The sequence below is a fragment of the Battus philenor genome, unplaced genomic scaffold (assembly GCF_028537555.1).
Source record: "Battus philenor isolate CCGP_79_NKW_IND1 unplaced genomic scaffold, ilBatPhil1.0.hap1 SCAF_18, whole genome shotgun sequence".
NCBI lineage: Eukaryota > Metazoa > Arthropoda > Insecta > Lepidoptera > Papilionidae > Battus > Battus philenor.
This window is the reverse complement of record NW_027181680.1, coordinates 5,259,399-5,277,163: the sequence shown is the minus strand read 5'-3', so window position 1 is coordinate 5,277,163 and position 17,765 is coordinate 5,259,399. Positions and strand designations below refer to the sequence as shown.

The window sequence follows — 17,765 nt, the reverse complement described above, 5'->3', positions numbered from 1 at the left end:
TGATTATAGTATCTCTTCTAAAAACTTTGTACTGCCAGAAATTCTTGGCCTGTCGCATTCCAAAATAAAAATACTTTATACAGTGTGATTTCAAATAGGTAAAAAAACTTTATGGATTTTGCTGACAAATGAGCTTAAATCACTTTTAAGGTTTTACATCTCTAACCAATCATTCTGTAGAGTATTATCTACGCAATTTTTTATAGGAGGTCAATTTTACACGATCATTATTTTATCATTTCAAATGGACCATTGTATAATATAAAATATGTGTAATAATAATAACAATCATTTTGAGAAAACAAATAATGGGAAAACCGAACATAAACTAACAGGGGAATTGAGAGGATAATTCGAAAAAGACTCTTACATTACCACTTCTCCCCTTTTTGTAAGCGATACTCCTGCTTCATTTAACACAGTTACACGAAAGTTCAACTCTTAGCGGTTCAAAGCTTTGATTTATGGCACCCTTAATGATCGGTGTTCAAAGTCGCCGGGTTTCTGTGGCACATTACCTTTGGATAAACAAAATGCCGCTTCGCTACGGCGTTCGCCGCTGATCTGGCTTCAGCTATTCCTTTATCCAAACCTGCAGGCCTTTTCAAAAGCGCTATATTTTTTTTACTAATCTTATAGTAATAAATACATTGTGTGTAAGTATGCAATAATGTTTTCAAACTTGATTTATGTTTTAAATATTTAAAAGAAATTTAAACAGCGGCTAAATATTCCCGGTATTTGGCAAATGATATTCAAAGAAATTCTTTGTTCAACATTAGATGGCATCTCTTATAGACATCAAGATGAGTCTACCACCTGTTTGAATGATAAATGCTTTGGACCTGAGAAGAATAGGTGTACGTAATTCAGCGGGACGATATATATTTTAAATGTATATAAAATTCGATGTTCAATTAACATTGAAATAGCCTGGAGTCGGACACACCATTTTCGAGATGTTATACTTTCTATGAAGTGTCGTAACTCGCACCATACAAAGGATCTTCGACATTCGCTTTTTAAACCTAGCAATAAGAGCTTTCTGAACACGAATTCCGTTATTATTTTTTAATAACTTCTTTAGTTGGTGATATCTCCGAAGAGATCTTATATTCTGATGTCGTTAACCGAAGCCGAGGATTGACCGAGTGACGGTACAAGCATAGGTCATATCTCGGAGCCCAGTCCAGTTCCACGAAGCGTCCGCAAAAAGTAACTGGGACCTGAGCGGAATCGCAATACGTAAAATTAATTAATTTAAAAATTTAAACAGATTTTAGACTGCCTAAGGCGCCTTGCAGCTTAGTTAATATAAATATAATATAGTATCATGGCTTCCATCAGGAGCTCTGGCTCAGTCCGCTACTTTAATTATCGAATTGAAATAGATGTCTTTGTGCTGTTTGACGTGCGTCGTTGTTAATAATAACAGGATTAATTAATCGTACGGTCACGTGTAGATGCTTAATACAGATGTAGTGATACCTAGGATTTTGAAATTGACTTCCTGTAAAGTACCGCACTGGTCCCAACCGGTCCTATCGGAAATCTATGGAGTTTGCTTATGTCCAGCTGTAATATGACTGATTGTGATTATGATGACCAAGGACCCGCGCTGTTTTGCCGCTGTTATTATTTATATTGTAAATCGTATAATTTTTTGTAAATCTGCTATGTTAATTATAATACAGCTGTTTATGACGCCAAAAAGTTTATAATACCGTTTCTCCAACAGTAAAATTTTTACGACTCATTAAAAGGGTTACTTATTAAAAATCTAATCAATTTTATTTTATTCTTTATTGTTATTTAACAACACATAGAGTGTTTCTAATTGCAATATTACGACCCCATTAATCCCTGTAATAAACAGAGAGTATTCGAAAACAATAAAGTCAAAAAATTACGGTGCAATTCTCTATTTACGATTTGTGGATTAATTAAGGTTTCGTTTCAACGGTGAAATAATACAATGAGTCACGTTAATCAGCATAGTAACCCCTAGTATGGCTGTTTTCGTCCGTCACTGCGGTGTTTTGTATCTAATAAAACAATGATTGACTGTACGGGGAGACGGGGACGTGACTCGAATTAAACGTCCAATTTTATATTCGCGCATAAAAACGGGCCTCGCGCACGACCTGAAACATTCATAACAACGCCGTCACTGTGCACAACACAAGCAAAAGCGATGCGATGACTTCGAAACAGACGTTAAGACCTAAAAATTCTATATTCATAATAACTTATTAATTTACCATCTTAATATTAATGTAATATTTTCTACTAGAGAAAGTCATCACCATCATCATCATATCAGCCGATAGACGTCCACTGAAAGACGTAGGCCTGTCTCAAAGAATTCCAGAATAATTAGCTTTGTGCTGCCCGCACCCAGCGATTTCCCACGAACCTAACCAAGTTTTTTGTACACTTAGTAGGCAAAAAATATATGTATTTTTTTAAATTGTAGTCAATAGGTACGGTTAGAATATGTCTGCAATTCCACCTGCCTCAGTTCCTGCTATTACCCTCTCTTGAAGCCAACCACGTTGTATATGAACTAAAAAACTGACGTTTGCAAATTCCAATCCATTGCGGTGGACGTATTGAAAACTACGAACTTTCAAAGCAACAAAGCTTCGTTCGCATGCGATAAATATTTACAACAAACGTACAGATGACCGCAATGGCCTTAACTTTGAGTGATAAATACGTAGCGATCACACCTGCAATAAATTCTAAGGCATATTTTACACAATTTAGCTCAGTCCAGGCGCTTTTCTTTTGCGTTACATGCACGTGTAAAGTTTTACAGATATGGACTTTGAATTCAGTGCAAATAGGGTCTTAAAAAAGAAGTTTTAAAGTCTTAGATATAAGTTATGATGGAACGTGCGCTGCATCGACCTCTTATTTTACGCCTCATTATTTAGCCCATGTTACGTCGGATATTTATACGCGGACTTTTTTACGACACTTCAAACACGTCACGTTTTCCGCCCGAAAATGAGTTAGGAAAGTGTTTTAGTGGATTTTAACGCCTTTTGTTTGCGTCGGGATAGTATTTACCACACGATGTATATGGTTAATTTACCAACATGACTTTGCGTTTTAAGATAAGGTTTTTAATATAACCTTGAAATAATAGGAAATAAACGCTTCTGAATAATCTGCCTTTCACAAGAATGAAGCCTTAAAATGCTTTTATATATTTTAGTATGCACTTTAACACGCTTCTGAATAAAATAATTCCCATGGAATCTAGATTTTTACGATGTAAGTTGTACTGTGTCCCGCTGTTTGACAAATGATACTCACTTCTTCTTGAAAGCAGGATATAACCTTTTATAGTTACAAGTAAAATAATATGTACACGCGAATAACTTGCGCTTTGCGGACGATATAAATAAGTTTTATGTTTATTAATTTCCAGTTAAGTACTTACAAGTAAGGACCAAATCCATAATTAAAGAAGATCATAATTATTTCAGCCCATTGAGGCTCGCTAATGCAAGGCACAGATTTTCAGTAAAAATTGCGATGATTAATCTTACACTGACCGCATTCAGCGACTTCTCGTTCCGACGTCCTTGATTATGTTATACGCAAGATCGTTAAAACCTAATGTTTCTCTTAAGTTACTTGCGTTATCACCTGCGTATCTTTGTGTTTATGGTTTAGTAAATTCAAATATAATGAGTCATTTTCTTATTTAAGAACATTTAAATATTACTAGTACAAACGAAAACGCTACACTTGAGCAAACAAAATAAAATGTGTTATCGTACACTGCTAACATAATTATATGACTACTAGCTGTTAAAACAAGTCCTTTAAATATTGCGGTTCAGATATATGACGCTAGTAAAATTTGTCTTCGACGTAAACAATAATGTGTCAGCATTAATTTTAATTATAACTCTATCAAAAAAATCAACAGGTGTCGCATGAAATGACACATTAACGGGATGTCGTAACAATGGATGACTCTATCACACCAAAGCACGAGGGAAATCAATTAATTAATAATTTTCAACAATACGCAGTTAAAATACAGGTCATCGTAGCCGAGCAGTGAATGGAACACCGCATTAATTAGTAACAACCCTGGCGAGCTTCCGTATTTATACCTATGTTTCAGAGGACGGAGATTTACCAGGCCTCTGAGGAACCCATTAACGGCCTCAGATTAGAAGCATGACCCTTGCGTGATGGTAGTTTTATTAACGCTGGGTCTTATATCCTTTAATGCGACCCCGGATAACAATGTAGGCGTTATGTTATTACCAAAAAATCTGTACGTAAAAGGGTGGGACCTTTAAATCGTTTACTTATTAAACTTCCTAGTATAAGCTGTTTCTTTATAAAGATTGTAGTTTTATATAAAGTTTTACGTATATTTTTTATTAAAATATTTATGTTCCCAGTAAATTTTTTCATTGATCAACTACCACCAACTAATCACACAAACCATTGTTCTGACACGTTAAAGATCAAATTTTTGACAAGTTTTAATAACTAACTAATACTAACTTTGTAAAAAACTTCGTATTTTTTCTAAAATAGAGAAGATCGGACATTTAAATGTGATATATATATCATTTGATAACCCGCCCACAAAGTCAACACGTGAACTGGGAAAGATTCTTTACAAGGCGCTGGATGTCCTATTGCAAAACTAGAGGGGCGGCCTTTGTCCACCTATGATTTCCTACAACTCAAATGATAATGATGTATACGAACTGTACATAGCTTAGGAGTTTTCATTTCAGTCAGGTTATGTATACACGATAGATAGTGTTTGATTTTCAATATATTATCTAAAAGATTTGTTTAATTTTCCCACTACCAATAAATGAAGATTAGCTCTAAATACGCACGAACAAGTCCTAATAGAAAATTTATAAAGCATTTAACACATTGCCGTTTCGCTGTTGCTTAATACATTTTCCGGTTAACTGGGAACGGATTTGTGTGAACTGCATCCACATAGTAGGTAACGTGATTCGCCGTCAGCTGCGCCGTTAGTAATGGCCTGTAAGTGCTTGCTCAGTGGATATTTGCCACTGTTCCGTGAACAAGAATCTATTTTTCTCGTAACTTAACATGATTTTGGGTTGTAATATAGTATTTCGTTTTTTGATTTTTCATGCTAAGGTTTTAATGTAAATATTTAAATTGACGTAAATAAATTAATACAAACAAAGAATTTATAAAATTAAGAAATCTATTCTGTAGCCGTTTTTTATCCGAAGTTCCAAACTTTGTACCGTAGCAGCATCACGTCACTACCTACAAGTGATGAAAAGTCATCCAACAAAATGGCACCCATGTACTCTACTTAATATTGAATAAACTTAAATAATAATTTTTAAATTTTCATACATATGAAATGCGAAAGTACTTTTTTCGCAAAAAAAAATGTATACCGGAGATATGAGGTTATTTTAATTTATTGCCTCATTTATCACTGGTTTAAAAAAGTGAGCGATGTCAGCTTTGTCAACTCTTATTTGGTATTTACAAGACCCTCTGATCCTACACAATTTCTTACAATTTTCTTATTTTCTATTAACAGTTTTACATGTTGAGAGATCCGAATGATATGGCGATTCCAGCGATAAGCCTTTCTCTTGTCTCTTCGATGCGTTATTTAAACCAACATTGCAAATATTCGTTTACCTTCAATAATAAATTTTTAAAATGATTTAGTTATCTAGTATATGTTTGTCTCACTATAATTATGTTAAAACAGTCAAGCTTTCTTACAAGTTGGTCACTCCGAAATATTCTGGGTCCTAAAGTTTTAAAGGAGTCAATGTATAATAATATAGCTCATTTGGCAGTAAAAGCTTAAATGCATTTACACCTATTTTCAATCATCTGTACGTAGGGATCACTCTAAAACTCTGTTGGAAATCGACAGTCTTGGCCTGTTATTCTAAACCTTCTATTTTTGGAAATAGAAGGTTCTTCAGGAACAGACAATAAATAATAAACAACAATTATAAAATTGAATTACGTATTAATAAAACGAATTTTGAAAAAACTTTTTCTTAGGAAATTATCATTACGTTGTTCTTCTTTAAACTAGTGATTTATGGATTGGGTGTATCATGGATTAATTGGCAGAAATTAGTTATAAATTCACCGTTTTAAATCTTTAACACCTATCATCTCACTGCACAGCGTCCATTGTAATCAAATGATTCGTAGTAACTGCTTAAGGTCAATTACGCTATTTACACCAATAAAGAAATCACTTACCCCGACATCTACCTATTTATCCCCATTACACTTAATCCATTAAGAAATCCGCCACACATTAACATAAATCGGAGACGATTAGACGGTACACGGTATATAAAGCACTCGGGATCATGAAGTAGATGAAGATACCTACATTTATCAAACCTAATCCGTTTAATTAGCCCTCGAGAGAGGCCTGTCCGTTCCTCGTTAAGCACCTAGCACCTGTAAAACCTTAATTAAAACTGCGAATAGAAATTCCAACGTTTTGTATCCTGGCGTTTCGGGTTTGTTTTCATTATCGTAACCACTCGCCGATTTGTCTTCGTTAGGATGCTTACAGCCTCGTCTACAGATTGCTTTGTTTAATTCAAATTATTGCCACGAGAGCGAATTATATGAGACTCCTCTATATTCTTTAACTTTTTTTAATGATCAGTTTTAGGTCATAATATCACGTATGCAGCAAATAATACACATACACTTGAGTATATCATAAAGTTTATTTTTCTATCCAAAGTACATTTTGCAGAAAAAAAATTCTACGCTAATGTAATGAAACAGAAATTTTATTAAAAAAACGGTAGTCTGTTGTGTGCGAGATGCTGTATGCAGGATGCTATTTATCGGTCCGATTGGAAATCGTAGATGATGATGAAACCCTTGTTTTAACACTTGTTAGAATATTGTCACATTGTTCAGCTGTCTTCTATAATTTTTAAATCGATTAATTTTTGCAGAGCTTTATTTTATTAACAATGAACTCTTTATCTACCTCTCCATTATGTATGTCTGTTAAAACTCAATTCTGTAAATTATACTGCCATTACTATAGAAAATATACAGACGCTTACATTTCATTGCACATTTAGTTATGTAACAAAATGATAGGATCAATCCATGGGAAGTATAAGTAACAAACCGAAAAATATGTCACGTACGAACAGTCACGAGTGTTGATTGTTGGCCGTTCACGCAGGCTTTTCCATGTCGATTGTAGTAGTCGGAATCAAAGTTGAAACAAATCGACGTCTCTATATACAAACATTTAAAATCCGTCGATGAGTTCGAAGGAAGTTCGGATTTGAAAGTTGAATTTATGTACTTATGTAATATTTGGCACTACTTTATGAAGTTAATATATTAAATCAAATTTGTACAGATAGTAAGTAATATTTACAGATAAGCCTATAAACTAAAGATCCTAAAGTTTTCCTTGAAATTCTGTAGCCGTATCGAGCACTGGTAGCGCAGCGGTTGAAAATCGAGACTTACGATCGTAGGTCTCGATTTCTATTCCCGGGATGCAATTATTATTTAAATTTTATTATAATTTAAATTTTATTCATTAATTATATAGGATTTCCGCTTCTCACAAACAAGATTCTAGAGGATGGGCAACATCGTCGTGATTGCCAACCCGCCTGCCAAACGTGGCGATAATGACATGTTCTCCAATAGATAACTTTAGGATAGGCTATATATCTTGCAGTGGGTTTCTAAGGGCTAAACGACGGCTAAGCGACGACGGCGATGTATCGAAACTCTTCTTAAGATGTAGAAATTAACTCGAAGTGATTTCAACCATCGCCAACAATATTGCAAAAATAATAATAAACATTTTGTTATGTGTAATTGTAATATTACGGAAGTATATGGTACTTTATAAAATATATAAGGACGTGCATCTGCTATTTGAATAGCAGAAAAAGTTCTATCTAATTTCGCGCGTTAGTGCAGAAATTAATAAGTTGTAATCACGTACTAAGCTATATCAGCGGTATGACCTACTGCATCCGCCTGGGTGTCACCGATTACATGCAGGCAGTGATAAGCACTTTAAGGCATACTTTGGTGGTAAATGAGCACGTACACGACGTCTTGAACAAAATTGGATGTATATCATTGAGAATTAGCGTTATCCACGAGATTAAGAAATGCGCAATAAACGTCCTTATGACTTATTAGATTATGTGAATAGCCTATATGAGGAATTGATTGAAAAATGCTTCCTAGCCACATTCGTTTTCAAATGACTTATGGCGAAAGGGTTTACCGCTGTATGTTTTAACGTAATTGTTAATGTCATTTAGTATTATAGCGTGAAAACGTATCAATTATTCTCAATGTTCGACGCTGAGTTGCATTTACATGATAAATTACGGACAATAGCCAGATTAGTCTGTAATTATTTGCTTAATTTATTATATATGTTGTTTGCCGATTTTGAATATTTCTGTTTCGCGTTTCTGTATTACGTTACATTATTACTTAATTTGACTTGATAAATTATTGTGTCATCAAAACTTGGACATTTCACGTTAAGGTGATTTTTGCATATTATAAAATTAATAAAGTTTAATTAGGTCCTGATTTTATTTTATCACTCAGTTTATCGATCGTTGCGAGCTATGTAATCTTTCCATTGTTTCACATGCCTGCACTTAAAGTAATAACGAAAAAGTTAAAAGTGGCCACACTTTGGTTAGTATGATGTCAGAAATATTTTGAATTTGAATGTGAGGCCAGAATTTGAAGAACCAAGTCTCCATCAGGTTTTATTTAAAGTTAGATAGCAGTGATTATTGTATATATTTATATATTGATTAGTAGATAAACAGTAACAAAAGGCAGTAAGAAATAACCAACTTAGGAATATAAAATTAGTTACAATTCTTACATTAAAACAATTAATATTATGGTGTATCAATATTATATTACCGATTACCATAAAGATACGAAAATATGTTAAAACACACAATAATTCATAGTCTATTACAAAATTAATTTAAATACTTATTTAAAGTAGAGTTACTTTAAATGCATTGTTAAATAATTTCCCGAGTGTTGTTTTAGATATTTAGTCAGTTACTACCCCCGGGAGTCCGAAATTTCTGACGACCCGCACAGGACCCGCCTACCGGGACTCAACTAATTAATTAGTCGTACCTGAAGGAGGAACTTCGTAGTTCGGGCTAGACCTTTTGCCTGTACCTATGCTTTAATAGAGTAACATAACCTAAAACTTCTGTAATGGAAAAAGATTAACTGTACCGTTGAAATATATAAATTCTTATTATCTTGTACACATGGTGTTATAAGTTTTTTAAAATATTTGTTATTAGGACTAAAAATTTAAAAAAATCTGTATAATTTTTAATATATATGCTCGATTGTCGTTTTAACTACCATTCTATTAAATTTATATCTGTAGAGATATAAAAAGATTTAAAAAAAAATATTTATATTTTTAAAGAAAATAAATATAAAGAAAGCAACGAGTATTTTACATGGTAGGTTACAGAAAAGACACGGCGAACTTCTCCAAGATAAATTAAAATCTGTAGCATAATCTAAGTATATTTAAATGGCATTTGTTTGTTAAACGTAGGAGAATTATGGAGCAACTGTAATTAAAATTTTAATGAAATATAATTTATTCTTATACAAACAACATGAATAATTTTTTAAGGAATGTATACACTACATAAAAGATACTGAAATATAATCGAAAAAATTGACTTTTAAATGCCATTTCAAATTGAAAACTCTTTCTAATAATTTAGATGACGTTACATCTAAGAGATCACACCACAAAACACATTACCGACCGCGCGACCTTTTTATTCACATTTTAAAATATAAAACGTTAAAATTTGTTTAAATGAAACGAAAAGTAAATACGTCCGCAAATACGTTTAATTCACATCACATCGGCCATAATCATTTGGAGTTCAATGATAAATAAACATTAATTGTGTTAGACAATAAACACAGGATAGCGTTTCAATTCCTGCAATAAATCGACCATTTTCGGAAATACCGAAATTGGGAAACATTCCGATTTGATCGTTAAATCAATCGGCGCTATCTTACACTAGTTTTATTACAAATATAACAACAGTGGAAAATCAAATTATTTAGAGTGGTTATGAATTTGGTTTGTTAATGACTGTTAAGGTTCCATTCATATTTTTTATAACTTATTAGTATTTTTGTGTGTGTAATAAATATAAGCATTCCTTTATTCGTATATCTTCTTGTATATAAATAAAAGAATGTTATTTGATAGAAAGTAGTATCAAATTAATGTCCGGTATAACGACATGCTCCAGTAATAAAACTAATATGGCTTCGTTTCTTTGGTGATTACTTTTGGTTTTTTGTATCTATCTGATAAATAGACTATACTAACGTCTTGAGAATGAAGTGATGATGATTATTTAATTCCTCTTTCACACGGATCTCTCAACACAGCCAAAGATATCAAATAAGTCTTCAAAATAAAAAGTTGGCATGGTTTTATAAAAATTTTCTCTATTACATAAATTTCGGCAGGTTTATATCTAAACTGAGAGAGCTTTACTTATACGAATTATTTCTATTTCATATCTAGCCACGACAACTGTGAATAAGTCACAACCGTACCATATCATGTACACAAGAAAAGTCAGTAATCATGGATTTCAATACTAAGATTAGGGGCAAAATAGATTCCAGTAAATACATAATGTTGCTATAATATCTATACTTAATAATATGTTATAAAAAAGAGAAAACAGCAGACTCAATATTTTTTAGCCTAATTTCAAGCATCTAAATTAAAATAGATTTTACTATAACAGTACGTATCACGGTCATGATCGGTAGTACGACGAGCGACATTTAAATGTAATAATATCAAGCGAACTGAAGATCATCGAAGAGAAAGATAAAGTGTCTGAGAGCAATTCGGAACAACAAATCCGTGTCGGGGCGTGACAAAACGGGCGTCCATTTTGTTTATGGAGTCATTAGTTAATACCGCGGTAAGGCACTAACTTCTCTGTTATTAGTTGCACGGACGCTTATACTGGCGTATGGATAAATGGGAGTAAAAAACTTTATTTAAAAATCGTGTTTATATGTTTTTTTTTAAGTCGTATATTATTTAATATCATACCAAAATGGATCTCGTATAATCGACGTTCCTCGAAAATATAATTTTCGACAAAAAAAATATTTTTGTAGATAACTTTATAGAAAAATGGGACTCAAAATTAATTGTATTCTTTTTTATTGGATAACATAGTTTTAAATCCAATCATATAACTATTATGGAACTAAATATATATTATGGCATTAACATACATAAGTTTATGTCGATAATGAACGCTTTTTGACCGAAGACAGTAAACCGTTCTAACGATGTTATTCATTGATATTGTTAATTATTGCATAAGTTTATAGAAAGCTGTTACTATAAGTATATTATTTGCTTAAGAGGTGTGGTAAACGTGTTACAGTATTATCTATTTTTGTTTTATTAATATGAAATCGAACACGTAATGATACTCACTATGACAGTGTAATAAAATTTTTACTCGAATAATATTGTAACAACGTCTACATTTAAATAATTTTGAAATGTATTTTCGTTATCTTCTTGAACGCTTTGTATAAGTATAAAATAATTATAATTTATATTTTACAAAACATCAATAAAAATAGATGCCGATTGGTCATTGAACTGGCAGTGGTAACGCCACATAGCGCGCTGAACAGATGGTTGTTTGGGCATTAAGGTTCTGGAGTGGAGACGGCAATCACAGCACAAGTCGTTCAGCCACAAGACTTTTTTTAAGGCCATTGGAAGACACTGAATATAATGTTTCCAACCAGACCTATTGATAAACTATCGGAGAAATCTACATCCAGTAATGGACATCCTACGGCTGAAAAAGTGATTAATGTTCATGCACCTGTCTCTTGTGTCACATATTTTAATAACTGTATTATAATTGGACCTGAAACGGAATTAGGTACGATTTATTAACATGGAACACACCCTTCAGCTTTGATATGTTAATAAACGTGTAAATGGGTCACAAAGCGCCCTTAATGCGTCGTAGGGCTCTTTGAACAAAGACATCTATCAGTATAGTTGGCCTGAATTAGATAATTATATGCGTTTACTTAATCATTAAGGCGATAAAGGTTTTAATATGCGGGGTTTTAATCCAGGGTGTTTAAAAGTTTTTTTCTTATTTTGTATAACAATTTTGTTCCAACATTTTATCTAATTTTAATTCTAATAATTCATCTTAACCTAACGCTATTAATAGGAATTACTTTAACAAGAATCGTTTTCGTATAGTAATGTATTAAATATGTATGAAAATCTGGACTATACACGAAATTCGATTTAGTTCAAGCATATTTTTATAAAGAGGGAAAGGTGTGATAATGACATGTAGTAATAAATAAACATGGTAATTAACCTGTAGGTAACTACAGCAATGTAAACACGGAAATAGTTCTTACTGACCTTACCCGCAATAAATTCAAAACAACCACAATTGATATAACGAATGACATATGATGTCAGGTAATATAAAGTTTCAAGTGCGAAGGGTACTTTGTTCATATTACTTTTATATATACTTAGTCTTGCCATAAATATTGTTATAAAGAAAAGCACGATTTTTTTTTTATACGTAACATTTATTCCTTTCATATTGAGTTAGTTTAATACATCAATATATAACTATTAAAAATATACAATGTTTATTCGAAGTGGTCTCCATTGGCTGCAATACAGTCTTTTAAACGTTGAGGCCAGTTATCAATAGCAGCACGAACTCTTTCTAGAGGAAAATTCTTCACTGCCAACCGAATGGATCGTTTTAGGGACTCCAAATTATCATGGCGTTTAGAGCAAGCCTTACTCTCTAAAACTGACCATAAATCATAATCCAATGGATTTAGGTCAGGACTTGACGACGGCCAGTTTTCAGTGCTGATAAAGTCCGGAACGTTAGTTTTCAACCAAGATTGGGTGGATCGAGCTCTATGACCCGGTGCCGAGTCTTGTTGAAAGCACCATTCTTTGTTATTGAACATGGTGTTAGTTAAAGGCTTAACTACCGTCTCAAGAATGGTATTTTGATAAACTTGTGCCGACGTTTTAATACCTTTTTCACAAAAATATGGCTCAGTCACCCCTTCATAGCTAACACCCCACCAAACCATCACTGAAGTGGGATAATGCCCACGTTGTACTCTGTTTACTAATTGCGAAGCTTCTTTAGAGCTTCCAGCATAAATACGGTCATTTTGTTTATTAAAATACTGCTCAATTGTAAAAATTTTCTCATCCGTAAACAAAATTTTTTTGTGACCTCCCTTTGCGTACCGCTTAAGTAGTTGTTTGGATTTTACCACCCTATTCTTCTTTAAATTATCAGTTAAGAAGTGACCAGTACGTCTCTTATAGGCTGCAAGTCCTAAGTCATCTTTTAATATACGCGACATGGTTCTAGGAGCTATCTTCATCTCCCGAGATAAAATCTTTTGCTTACGGACAGGATTTCTTCGAATTCTTTCCCTAACTGCTTTAATCACCTTTTTCACACGAACGGTACGTGGACGGCCAGATCTTTTTCTGTCACAAACAGAGGAGGTATCATTGTACCTATCAATAGCCCGGTAAACAAACATTTGACTAATACCAAGCGGGTGGAGGGTTTTAAAAATTGCACTTTTCTCCATACCTACTTTATGTAAGGCAATCACAGCGATTCGGTTCTCTTTATCACCCCACTCCATTTTAATATAACAAAATATTTAACAATATAATGGCGCGAAAATAAGAAAACACATCAAGCAATCATATAAAAATGACAGATTCCAAATTCAAACGTAATATTTTCTTTTTTTGAATAGTAACAGTATTTATGGCCAGACTAAGTATATATCCCCTTCATTGTGACTAGTATTATTCGGTGTTAGGCGTGGATTATGGGGAAAGAATAAATATACCATGTTTACAAAATACTAACATATTTTTTCGGGAACATGTAGTTAGTGTATAGATATTTAATTTTGATTTTTACATTTTTATTTTACTTCATATATACAAATATACATAGTTTACTTTATATATATTAACATAAGTAATTCATTATTAAATAACTTAAGAGTCATTTTATATATATTCTACATAGCATTGCGATATACCGCTATGGTGCCGGTATTTGACCGGATTTAAACTGGCGGAGCACACAGGCTGCTTAATTTTAATCCCCTGTACAGTAACTAACCTTATTAAGTGGAGAATGTTTCATCGAGCTGGGAGACCGGAAGGTCTTGTCTCTTAGACACGTTCTGTGAACGCAAAAGACCTCAAGATAAGATTCTTACTTGCAATAAGATTGTCATCCTTGCATTCATGTTCGTAGTTGATCCGACAGTGTCGAACCATGGCTCTGTCGGTTGTTATTACAGTACTCTGTACCAAACTGTACTTACAGTTTAATTCCTGTGTCTGATTGAGACAAACAAAGGTGAAGAGCAAAAATATGCTGTTCATAATAAGATATTAAATAGAAAAACTATTATGTAACTGATAAAATGTATCAATTACTACCACAGCACGAAAATCTTTGTTATCGGTCATCATAAAGCGGTCTATGTTCTTAGTTGTTACTTATGTTCACATATGGAAAGGTTATAGCCGACTTTTTATTTTTTATTTTAAGACATTATATGAAGTATGTCTAACGGGCTTAATGTTGAAGGCATTTTCTATCAGTTAATCGTCAGTTGGTATGAAGAAAGGTAAAATAAGTAAACCTTTACCTGTTCATCCATGATTTTTATCAATAATTATTTCTTAGTGAGTTCTTAACTATGCGAAATAGTACACTTTAACTTGATCAGGAAATTAAAAACATGACTGGTTTAGTTATGCCCGTTAAGATTCCGCTTTCAATTAAGACTTGATGAAAGAAATTGTTAATTGCTTCCCTTGTAGATAATTAGTTTCAAGCGTACTAAGAATAACATTTATAACGGTAGAAGTATAAAGATCTATTAGTTTATATTTGTTTTCTACCTAACAAGTTGCAAATACAAAAACATTTCACAATGTTTCAATCTTATGTGTGTGGAATAAGGTTTAAAATTTTCTAAACCGGATTAAATGTTAATTCGTTAGTTTACTGTGCAGATGCCGATCGCCGTACAACGTACAAATTATTCTGTCTAAAATTATCAATTTAACAAACAGTCAACATTGTTTGTTAAACAAACTACAGTAGCGTGCAATAAAACTTGGACCGGTTCGTAAAGGCTTCGTTACACTAAAATAAAGTAATGTTACGTGGTCTCAGAGTGTATATTTTACCTTTGTTACTTTTGTTTCCAGGCACACTCATTTCTGATACGACTGTTATTTATTATTGTAGAATTCGTACAAAGGTCATTTTTATACTTATAGTCGTAAAAGCTTCAAAAAGGGTAAATGCATATACTATAGTAATAACAAATATTTTTACACATATTTCCAATCACCCTGCAAAAAGTGATCACTCTGAACATTATTGTATTATTTTTTTTATTAGAAGGTGACAGGCCAACAACTTCTGACAGTACAATCTCCAGAATCAGATAATAAACAATAATTAATATATGCATTAATCCGAATTTGAAAACATTTTCGCATCACCGTGTATATTCATATCACGAAACTAATGAGTTATTTCTTATTTATACCCAATTTTTAATTGATGACAATTAGAGTGCATTTATTACTTTAATTATTCGTAAATTATATAATACTTTATCGTAGAACGGAGAGTTGTTCGTAAATAAAGTTTGGTTTGCTCAACACGTATCTAGCTTAGAGATCCTTTTTATTATGTACTATGTAACCGACATTAAATTAAGTTTCGATATTCACGTAACTTCAGAGGGACATTAGAGAGGGAAAGGGTTTGATTTATTGAATTATTACCCGATTTGCATCACTAATTTATCTCGGTCCGCATTTATAAACGAAGGATAAACAAACATAAAAGGAATTTTGTGTAGCGCTGACCAAAATCCTCACATAATTTAATGAAGGAACAATATTTGTGCTAGATCAACCGACTCGAACAGGATCGGCTTTCAATAGTTATTTTATATTGAGAAAGTCAAAGGCCTTATTATAATGGCTCCGAGTATCTGGATGTACTTTTCTTTATTCGAAATAAAGAAATTCCTTGCTCGACAGCAGGTAAGTTAACTTATCTGTTATAAAGGCAGTGACTGGTTTTATATTACTTTATGTCTGTCACGTAAGTAAAAGTAAAAAATAAAAACGTAATAAATAGATAAAAGAGTTGAGCAAATTATTTATGTAAAACTAACCAAAGCAACATATTTTAACATCAGTTCAATAAATATTAACTATTTAATTCTGTCTAATAAAAAAAAAATTGTTGCATTTAATGTATCCTTTGTTCAACAAATAACACGGGGACCGATTGATATTACTAACTAGAGTTAAGTATCCGAACGATTCGTAAGATAAAGAACGCCATAACAATATTCAATAAGATCCGATCTAACTTTCACTAGGCACGGTGGCGGTGAAGTTCGTGACCTGTGCCCGACCATGGGCATCGGAGCGCGGCCCACGCCGTGGGAAGCCAGCCCTCTGACTCAAGCGCTTCACGAGTGTCGATTTGAAATGCAAACTCGTAAAAATAATAATAGTCCGCGTTTACACTGCATTATCGCCTTTAGGCCATGGGAGAATGCTTGCTGTACACATTGCTGAAGATAGCGGAAAAGACAGCGTTTTCACGAAAGGTTTTTTAAGGTCTAATAAATTTTGAGAAATAATATTGTATAGTATTGAAAATAAATTTATGTTGTATTGTATCCCATGCCTTGAAGTGGAAGTCTATCGGCTTACGTGATGTATTAGTACAAGAATCTTTTAATTCTACCTTAAGTATCTACTTTCCCTTGAATTTTTATAAATCATCGTTTGTTTGTTACCGTGACAAATATAATTTATTTTTCGACATCCATACAAGTACTTATCATATAGAAAAATGTCTTTAAAATTGATAAAGATCTTGTATAATTTTTAACGTTGTTTAGGAGGTATACGGGTATATAGTTTTAGAAAATAAATAATCAAGACACTCAAGACAGAACTTCATGTTCGTAATTAAATATGGATATATTATTTATAACATTTTATTTTCGGATCAGTAGTGTGAAAATCCGTAGATGAACGTAAGCAAACAACATAGTTTAGTGGTTTGGCAAGTTAAAGTACAAGTGGGCAGGTTACGTAGCACGTAGAACAAATGTCTGCGGTGACCATGTGGAGTTCTGGAGTTCAAATTGTGGACTGGCAAGTACAGTATGGGATGGACGTAGGGAACTGAATAGCATGCTGGGTGCAGGTCGTTTCCAATCGGTCCTATTGGAAATATGTGCGGAAGGCCAATGTCTATATGTCTTCGGCGACTCTGTGGCGGACGATGGTTCAACCTGGTCTCGAACCATAGTGATAGCACGACGAGGGTAGCGTGAACCATACACGTATACCCCGTGACGGGCGATCTAAAATAGCACGGCATGAGGGAAGACCGCGTGGCGATCCTTGACCGGGAGATACCGTTTTGGGTTGAAAGCATTTTTAACGTTTAACAAGTAAGCAAACCGAATAATTTATCCGGTCCGATTCC

The 17,765-nt window shown here is 33.2% G+C and overlaps 1 protein-coding gene across 1 annotated transcript in view; it reads left to right on the top strand.

Annotated features, from left to right (window-relative positions):
- The window catches only part of shg (shotgun), a 276,010-nt gene that overhangs the window by 186,625 nt on the left and 71,620 nt on the right, over positions 1-17,765 (top strand). The gene's annotated exons all lie outside the window — the stretch shown is intronic.